The sequence below is a fragment of the Schistocerca gregaria genome, chromosome 5, assembly GCF_023897955.1.
Source record: "Schistocerca gregaria isolate iqSchGreg1 chromosome 5, iqSchGreg1.2, whole genome shotgun sequence".
Classification (NCBI taxonomy): Eukaryota; Metazoa; Arthropoda; class Insecta; order Orthoptera; family Acrididae; genus Schistocerca; species Schistocerca gregaria.
Window position 1 is genome coordinate 655,353,096 of NC_064924.1, and position 10,009 is coordinate 655,363,104.

Genomic DNA, 10,009 nt, shown 5'->3' on the forward strand with positions numbered 1-10,009 from the left:
TTCTGGATTTTCATTTTCATCCCTTCAAGTTCCAGGTGGTGCAATAATTACTGCCCAGAGAGCAGCAAGAATGTCACAAGTTCTATACACAGCCCGTGGAGAAGATCAACGATCAACCAGATTTTCTCAACGATTTCATAATGTCTGAAGAGGCCCGTTTTCATTTATTGGGCTGTTTGCACAAACAAAGCTGGGCGCCGGCGAATCTTCATCAAATGCACGAAAGATCGTTTCATAGCGCTAAAGTTTCTATATGGTGTGACATGTCCGTGGAAGTTGATATTGGTCCGTGCAAGTTTTTGAGAATGATGCATGTGACACTGCCACAGCAACATCAGACCATTATGTTTCAACAGTTCTTAATGCAGGGAATATTTCACGGTTCTAACACGATGGTGCAATCACTCACAGGGCTGGAGTGTCGAAGACCGTGTTACGCAGAATCTTTCTAGAGGGTGACTTCAGCTAGGGACCCCGTTTGCCCGATTTATTGGCTTGTGAATTTTTTCATTCGGTATTTCTGAAATCCAACGTGTATGCTAACACACCAACAACTACTGATGATTTTGCAAAAACAGACATAATGTGTTATGGGACAACAGCAATCAGTGATTTTATAATGTTACTTAAAAACCGTCTTGATTGCAATTTTTTTTTATTCATATGACCGGTTTCGGTTCATTCAGAACCATCTTCAGATCTGTAAAAATAATGATACTAATTTACTATTTCACGGAAGCAAATCTTTTTCATCCTATCTAATCAACATCAAATGTACCAGAGCGTACCTGATATTTCAGTTACAGGAGTAACCCGTCCAAATCCAGCAGTTTTCACATGCTACGTCACATAAAATTGGTTGGCAGAGTGCACGTCATTTATATTAATTATAACACTATTACCGACAGGTGGCGTCTGGTACATTTGTTACATTCCATTTTCACATACTATATTCAGTAGATCTTTTTTTATTAATTAAAAATAGTTAATTAAAATATGTAGATGTCAAGGTGAAAATCTGTACTTGTCAGCATTAATAAAAAAACAGTAAAATTATCGTTTTTATACGATCTAAAAAACATAGGACGATTTATATAGCTATGGTGATGGTGTGAACTTGTTTTCCTCTACGGTCTGCTTCCGCATTTCCCGCCATTTCGGTGTTGTGCCGCGGTCCGCTGAGTCGTCCGATGTCCATCGCCGCGGGCAAGAGGGCCGCACAGGAGGGCCCCGTCAACGACGCCAGGCGCTGCACGCGTCTTCCGGCTTCTCCACCGCGCACCATCTCTCATCCCTCGGCCTGGATCTCCACACGCAACAGTTGTCATCTTAGTAGGTCGTCATAAATGCTAAAATAGGCGTTATGATTGAATTCGCTTTGCTCTTTGTGGATTAAATCCGGATCTTTATTTTTGTGGGTGTATATTTCAATTTGTTCGAAAATGTTAAGAAACCGTCCCTTATGGGCTCTATGCAGGATGTCTAAATTGTGTTCAATGTTCGTTACTGAGTGCTTTGTCGCAGCCATATGCGCCCCAAAAGCTGTTTTGTTTTGAGAGTAGGTGTGCTCCCTGAATCTGGTTTCAAAGTTCCTACCAGTCTGCCCTATATATTGTTTACGGCGGTCATTACATTTGATCTTATATACACCTGAATCCTGAAATTTATTCCTACTATTACATATTCTATGCCGGAGCTTCAGTTTTAACGTGTTATTTGTTCGGAACCCTATTTTAACGTCGGATTTACGAAAGCATCTTTCAATTTTATCTGTAATTCTTCCATTGTAAGTGAGAGCTACATATGTTTTCTTGTTGTTCCTCTTAACGGCTACTTGACTTCCTTTCATTTGTTCCATTTGCCTCTACTTTATCTTCCTATAAATATTCATCACCTGCTTACACGTATATCCGTTCGCTACGGCCACTTGTTTTAAAACACTTAACTCCTTTTCTACTTCCTGTTGGCTTAGTGGCAATCTTAGTAGCCTGTATACCATCGAAGTAAAATATGCCCATTTGTACTGCGGTGGGTGACAAGAGCTCTCATTGATAACTGTACACGTAGGTTTTCTGAATATGCTAAATTCATGCTTGCCATCTTTCTTTATTAGTGTTAAATCTAAGTAATCTATACGGTTGTTTTCTTCAAATTCCATGGTGAATCTAATTTTCGGGTGTTGAGAGCTCATTTTTTGTGCTAAGTTTCCGATATCATTTTTATCTCCTTTGTATAATAAAATGGAGTCGTCAACATATCTCCTGTAATATACAATTTTCTCAGCGATATTAGGATTTTCATCAAAGAATTTGTTTTCTATGTGAGTTACAAATATGTCAGCCAGCGTCCCAGCTAAACTGTTTATCAACAGGAAGACGGGCTGGCAATGGGGAATTATAATTAATATAAATGACGTGCACTCTGCCAACCAATTTTATGTGATGTAGCATGTGAAAACTGCTGGATTTGGACGGGTTACTCCTGTAACTGAAATATCAGGTACGCTCTGGTACATTTGATGTTGATTAGATAGGATGAAAAAGATTTGCTTCCGTGAAATAGTAAATTAGTATCATTATTTTTACAGATCTGAAGATGGTTCTGAATGAACCGAAACCGGTCATATGAGTAAAAAAAAATTTGCAATGAAGACGGTTTTTAAGTAACATTAACTACTGATGACTTGACAAAACAACACTCACACCGAAATCGACGCCGTAACAAGTGACATTCTTCGCAAGGCTAAGATTATTGTGCGTGTTCGTGCCGAAAATTGCATCGCCAACAATGATGAACACCTGAAGGGTATAATTTATAAAAAGTGATATTTCTAATAATATGGTATGAAGTGATCTTTGGAACAATGTGCACTAATACAGCTGTATATCTTCATGGTGAAATAAAATGTTTAAAACAGGCCATATTTCTGGGGCGCGTTATATATGTAGGGTATTATGCATAAAAAGGGATGCAGATTTATTATTGCTCTATCACACTAATGGTATGGAAATGAGCGTTTGGCGTCATTGGCCGGGAGGTCCCTTACGGGGAAGGTCCGGCCGCTTTGCTGCAGGTCTTATTAAATTCGACGCCACATTGGGCGACCTGCGCGCCGGATGGGGATGAAATGATGAAGGAGACAACACAACACCCAGTCCCTGAGCGGAGAAAATCCCCGACCCAGCCGGGAATGGAACCCGGGTGGCTTAGGACGGCAGTCCGTCATGCTGACCATTCAGCTACCTTTCTTTCTTTTTTCATTTTGTTCGTTGGTGATTGTTGTGTTTGGTCGTTGCGGACGTCACATGACATCCATTCAAGTTCGTTTGTTGATCCTTCCACTCAGTTTTTTTTTATTTACTTATTTTTATTTTTTTATTACAGAGGCCAACCAGCTCTCTGACCGAACACGCTGAGCTACCGTGCCGGCAAAATATGATGATGTTTAGGACAACACAACACCCAGTCCCTGAGTGGAGAAAATCCCCGACCCAGCCTGGAATCGAACCCGGGTGGCTTAGGACGGCAGTCCGTCATGCTGACCATTCAGCTACCTTTCTTTCTTTTTTCATTTTGTTCGTTGGTGATTGTTGTGTTTGGTCGTTGCGGACGTCACATGACATCCACTCAAGTTCGTTTGTTGATCCTTCCACTCAGTTTTTTTTTATTTACTTATTTTTATTTTTTTATTACAGAGGCCAACCAGCTCTCTGACCGAACACGCTGAGCTACCGTGCCGGCAAAATATGATGATGTTTAGGACAACACAACACCCAGTCCCTGAGTGGAGAAAATCCCCGACCCAGCCTGGAATCGAACCCGGGTGGCTTAGGACGGCAGTCCGTCATGCTGACCATTCAGCTACCTTTCTTTCTTTTTTCATTTTGTTCGTTGGTGATTGTTGTGTTTGGTCGTTGCGGACGTCACATGACATCCACTCAAGTTCGTTTGTTGATCCTTCCACTCAGTTTTTTTTTATTTACTTATTTTTATTTTTTTATTACAGAGGCCAACCAGCTCTCTGACCGAACACGCTGAGCTACCGTGCCGGCAAAATATGATGATGTTTAGGACAACACAACACCCATCCTTGTGCGGAGAAAATCTCCGACCCAGCCGGGAATGGAACCCGGGCCTTTAGGAGCTATCGAGGCGGACAGACTAATGGTGATTAATCAGATCAATGCAAAATATCTAGGAGATAAATCGTACTTGAGATACAAAGAAGAGTGGTGGTTTCGACACGAGTTAATTTAATAGGAAAGCGAGCTCTACAGAGACGGTCATCAGACTCCAGTGACAGAGTCTACAAGAATAGTGCTTTGAATCAGGGAAAAAATACAATGGAAATTTCTAGAACTTATGCTCCGACAAGAACAAGACGAAATACACCTACGGAAAAAAAAATCGCAGCACCAAGAAGGAGCTGTGCGACATAAACGAGAGCAGGTAGGCGGGTTTCTACATCTGGAAGATGACGTCTATTCAGATTTTGCGCCAGTCGCACAAGAGCGATGCTAGCAGCGCCACTATAAGGATGCAGATCAGGTCTGCTTTAAATGTAAGTTTCAACGGCCGTGAGCATTAGTTATCTTTGAGACTGGATGCGGTTAGTTTATGTTAGTCCAGGAACGCCTTAAGGCCACATAGTGCTACGAGAAGGTGGATGTTCCTTCTGCAGAAAGACTCGGCAGGAATGTAGCCACTGTGCATGATTGCTGGCAGCAATGGTTACGAGTTAGTACGGTCGCAAGAAGACCGGGGTTTGGACTGCCACGTGGCATTACCGAGAGAGAACAACGTCGTGTTCGGCGTATGGCATATCGTACTACATCCGTAGCAGCAATTTGAGCATCAGTTGGCATCACAGTGACACAGTGAAGTGTTACAGATTGGTTACATCAAGGACAGCTCCGAACGAGACACCCTGTAGCGGACACTCCACTGACCCCGAACTGCCGTCGTTTCTGACTTCAGTGGTGTCAAGTAAGAGATAATTGTAGGGCTGCGTGGAGGTCTGATGTGTTTTCTGTTGGAAGTTGCTTTTACCTCACTGTCAGTGATGGCCGTGTGTTGGTTACGAGGAGCCAGATGAGGGGTGTAACCAACTACTCAGCGAGCTAGACACACTGGGCCTACAATGCGGCAAGACGCAGTCGGTGCCTTCGCTGCGCAGTGCCGATGGTACTGTTACCGACGACTGTGCCGCTAAAGCGGAGTTATTGAACGCAGTTTTCCGAAATTCCTTCACCAGGGAAGACGAATGGAATATTCCAGAATTTGAAACACGAACAGCTGCTAGATTGAGTTTCTTAGAAGTAGATACCTTAGGGGTATTGCTTCATATGGGCAAGTCTTCAGGTCCAGATTGTATACCGATTAGGTTCCATTCAGATTACGCTGATACAGTAGCTCCCTACTTAGCACTCATACACAACCGCTCGCTCAACGATAGATCTGTACCTACAGATTGGAAAATTGCGCAGGTCGCACCAGTGGTTAAGAAGGGTAGTAGGAGTAATCCATCGAACTACAGACCTATATCATTGACGTCGGTTTGCAGTAGGGTTTTGGAGCATATACTTTATTCAAACATTATGAATCACCTCGAAGGGAACGATCTATTGATACGTAATGAGCATGGTTTCAGAAAACATCGTTCTTGTGCAACACAGCTAGCTCTTTATTCGCACGAAGTAATGGCCGCTATCGACAGGAGAACTCAAGTTGATTCCGTATTTCTAGATTTCCGGAAAGCTTTTGACACCGTTCCTCACAAGCGACTTCTAATCCAGCTGCGGGCCTATGGGGTATCGTCTCAGTTGTGCGACTGGATTCGTGATTTCCTTTCAGGAAGGTCGCAGTTCGTAGTAATAGACGGCAAATCATCGAGTAAAACTGAAGTGATATCAGGTGTTCCCCAGGGAAGCGTCCTGGGACCTGTGCTGTTCTTGATCTATATAAACGACCTGGGTGACAATCTGAGCAGTTCTCTTAGGTTGTTCGCAGATAATGCTGTAATTTACCGTCTAGTAAGGTCATCCGAAGACCAGTATCAGTTGCAGAGAGATTTAGAAAAGGTTGCTGTATTGTGTGGCAGGTGGCAGTTGACCCTAAATAACGGAAAGTACGAGGTGATCCACATGAGTTCCAAAAGAAATCCGTTGGAATTCGATTACTCGGTAGATAGTACAATTCTCAAGGCTGTCAATTCAACTAAGTACCTGGGTGTTAAAATTACGAACAACTTCAGTTGGAAAGACCACATAGATAATATTGTGGGAAAGGCGAGCCACAGGTTGCGTTTCATTGGCAGGACACTTAGAAGATGCAACAAGTCCATTAAAGAGACAGCCTACACTACAGTCGTTCGTCCTCTGTTAGAATATTGCTGCGCGGTGTGGGATCCTTACCAGGTGGGATTGACGGAGGACATCGAAAGGGTGCAAAAAAGGGCAGCTCGTTTTGTATTATCACGTTATAGGGGAGAGAGTGCGGCAGATATGATACGCGAGTTGGGATGGAAGTCATTAAAGTAAAGACGTTTATCGTCGCGGCGAGATCTATTAACGAAATTTCAGTCACCAACTTTCTCTTCCGGATGTGAAAATATTTTGTTGAGCCCAGCCTACATAGGTAGGAATGGTCATGAAAATAAAATAAGATAAATCAGAGCTCGAACAGAAAGGTTTAGGTGTTCGTTTTTCCCTCGAACTGTTCGGGAGTGGAATAGTAGAGAGATAGTATGATTGTGGTTCGATGAACCCTCTGCCAAGCACTTAAATGTGAATTGGAGAGTAATCATGTAGATGTAGACGTAGATGTGGGTGTTAAGATTTGAGGCGCGATTTCGTATCACAGCAGGACCACTCTCGTGTTTATCCCGCGCACCCTGACGGGAAATCTGTACGTTAATCCGGTGATTCGGCCGGTTGTGCTGCTATTCACGAACGACATTCTAGGGGTGTTTTCCAACAGGTTAACGCACACCCATACACCGCTGTTGTAGCCCACCATGTTCCACAGAGTGTCTACATGTTGCCTTGGCCTTGTTGATTACCAGATCTCTCTCCAATGGAGCATATACGTGTCAATATCGGATGACGATTCCAACACTATCCACAAATAGCATCAACCGTCCTGCAACATGCATGGAACTCCATCGCACACACTTACACCCGGCACCTATACAATACAACCTATGCACTTTTGCAAGTTTGCAGTTAACATTCTGACAGTTACATCGGTTATTAATGTACCAGCATTTCATATTTGTAATGGCTTATCTTGCGCTTACATGTTCTTGGGAACTTGCAATGTTTATCACTTAAAATGTTACCTCATCATCATCATTTAAGACTGATTATGCCTTTCAGCGTTCAGTCTGGAGCATAGCCCCCTTATAAAATTTCTCCATGATCCCCTATTCAGTGCTAACATTGGTGCCTCTTCTGATGTTAAACCTATTACTTCAAAATCATTCTTAACCGAATCCAGGTACCTTCTCCTTGGTCTGCCCCGACTCCTCCTACCCTCTACTTCTGAACCCATGAGTCTCTTGGGTAACCTTGCTTCTCCCATGCGTGTAACATGACCCCAACATCTAAGCCTGTTCGCCCTGACTGCTACATCTATAGAGTTCATTCCTAGTTTTTCTTTCATTTCCTCATTGTGGACACCCTCCTGCCATTGTTCCCATCTACTAGTACCTGCAATCATCCTAGCTACTTTCATATCCGTAACCTCAACGTTGTTGATAAGGTAACCTCAATCCACCCAGCTTTCGCTCCCATACAACAAAGTTGGTCGAAAGATTGAACGGTGCACAGATAACTTAGTCTTGGTACTGACTTCCTTCTTGCAGAAGAGAATAGATCGTAGCTGAGCGGTCACTCCATTAACTTTGCTACACCTAGCTTCCAGTTCTTTCACTATGTTGCCATCCTGTGAGAATATGCATCCTAAGTACTTGAAACCGTCCACCTGTTCTCACTTTGTTCCTCTTATTTGGCACTCAATCCGTTTATATTTCTTTCCCACTGACATTACTTTCGTTTTGGAGATACTAATCTTCATACCATAGTCCTTACATTTCTGATCTAGCTCTGACATATTACTTTGCAAACTTTCAATCGAATCTGCCATCACAACTAAGTCATCCGCATATGCAAGACTGCTTATTTTGTGTTCACATATCTTCCTTGAAACTACTCTGAACCATGAACTCAATTCACCGTCAACTCTAACTGCTGCCTGACTATCCATGTAAAGACCTTTAATTGCTTGCAAAAGTTTTCCTCCTATTCCACAATCTCGTAGAACAGACGATAACTTCCTCATAGGAAACCGGTCATATGCCTTTTCTAGATCTATAAAGCATAGATACAATTCCCTGTTCCACTCATAACACTTCTCCATTATTTGCCGTAAGCTAAAGATCTGGTCCTGACAACCTCTAAGAGGCCTAAACCCACACTGATTTTCATCCAATTGGTCCTTAACGAATACTCGCACTTTCCTTTCAACAATACCTGAGAAGATTTTACCCACAACGCTGGTTAAAAAGATACCTCTGTAGTTGTTACAATCTTTTCTGTTTCCATGTTTAAAGATTGATGTGATTACTGCTTTTGTCCAGTCTGATGGAACCTGTCCCAACACCCAGGCCATTTCAGTTATCCTGTGTAGCCATTTAAGACCTGACATTCCACTGTATTTGAAGAGTTCCGACTTAATTTCATCCACCCCAACTGCTTTATTGCACTGCAATCTATTGACCATTTTCTTCACTTCCTCAAATGTCATCCTATTTCCATCATCATTCCTATCCCATTGTACATCCAAATCTGAAACATTACTGATCTTATTTTCACATATATTGAGCAACTCTTCAAAATATTCCCTCCATCTGGCCAAGGCATCCACAGGATTCACCAGCAGTTTGCCTGACCTGTCTAAAATACTTGTCATTTCCTTCTTACCTCCCTTTCGAAGGCTGCTAATTATACTCCAGAATGGTTTTCCAGCAGCTTGACCCAAAGTCTCAACCTGTTTCCGAAGTCTTTCCAAGATTTCTTCTTGGATGCTGCAATTATCTGTTTGGCTTTGTTTCTTTCTTCAACATAACTTTCTCTGTCTACCTGAGTTCTAGTATGTAGCCATATTTGATACGCCTTCTTTTTCCTTTTACAGGCTGCCTTGACTATGTCATTCCACCAAGCTGTTTGCTTCATCCTACTTTTACACACTACTGTTCCAAGACATTCTTTAGCTACTTCTAGTACTGTGTCCCTGTACCTTGTCCATTCCTTTTCCAATGACTGTAATTGACTACATTCAACTAACTGGTACCTTTCTGAGATCGCTATTATGTACTTGTGCCTGATTTCCTTATCCTGAAGTTTCTCCACTCTTATCCTCCTACATATGGACCTGACCTCCTGCACTTTCGGCCTCACAATCCCAATTTCACTGTAGATTAAATAATGATCAGTGTCATCAAAGAATCCCCTGAATACACGTGTGTCCCTCACAGCCTTCCTGAATTCCTGATCTGTTATTATATAGTCAATGACAGATCTGGTTCCCCTGCCTTCCCAAGTATACTGGTGAATGTTCTTATGTTTAAAAAAGGAGTTTGTGATTACTAAGCCCATACTGGCACAGAAATCCAAGAGTTGTTTCCCGTTCCTGTTGGCCTCCATATCCTCTCCAAATTTACCCATAACCTTTTCATACCCTTCTGTTCGATTTCCAATCCTGGCACTGAAATCCCCCATGAGCAGAACACTGTCCTTGTCCTTTACTCTAACAACTACATCACTGAGTGCCTCATAAAAACTATCCATCTTATCTTGATCTGTCCCTTCACAATGCGAATATACTGACACAATCCTAATTTTATTGCTAGGCACTGTCAAATCTATCCACATCAGTCGTTCGTTTACATACCTTACTGCAACTACGCTGGGTTCCATTTCTTTCCTGATGTAAAGCCCTACACCCCTTT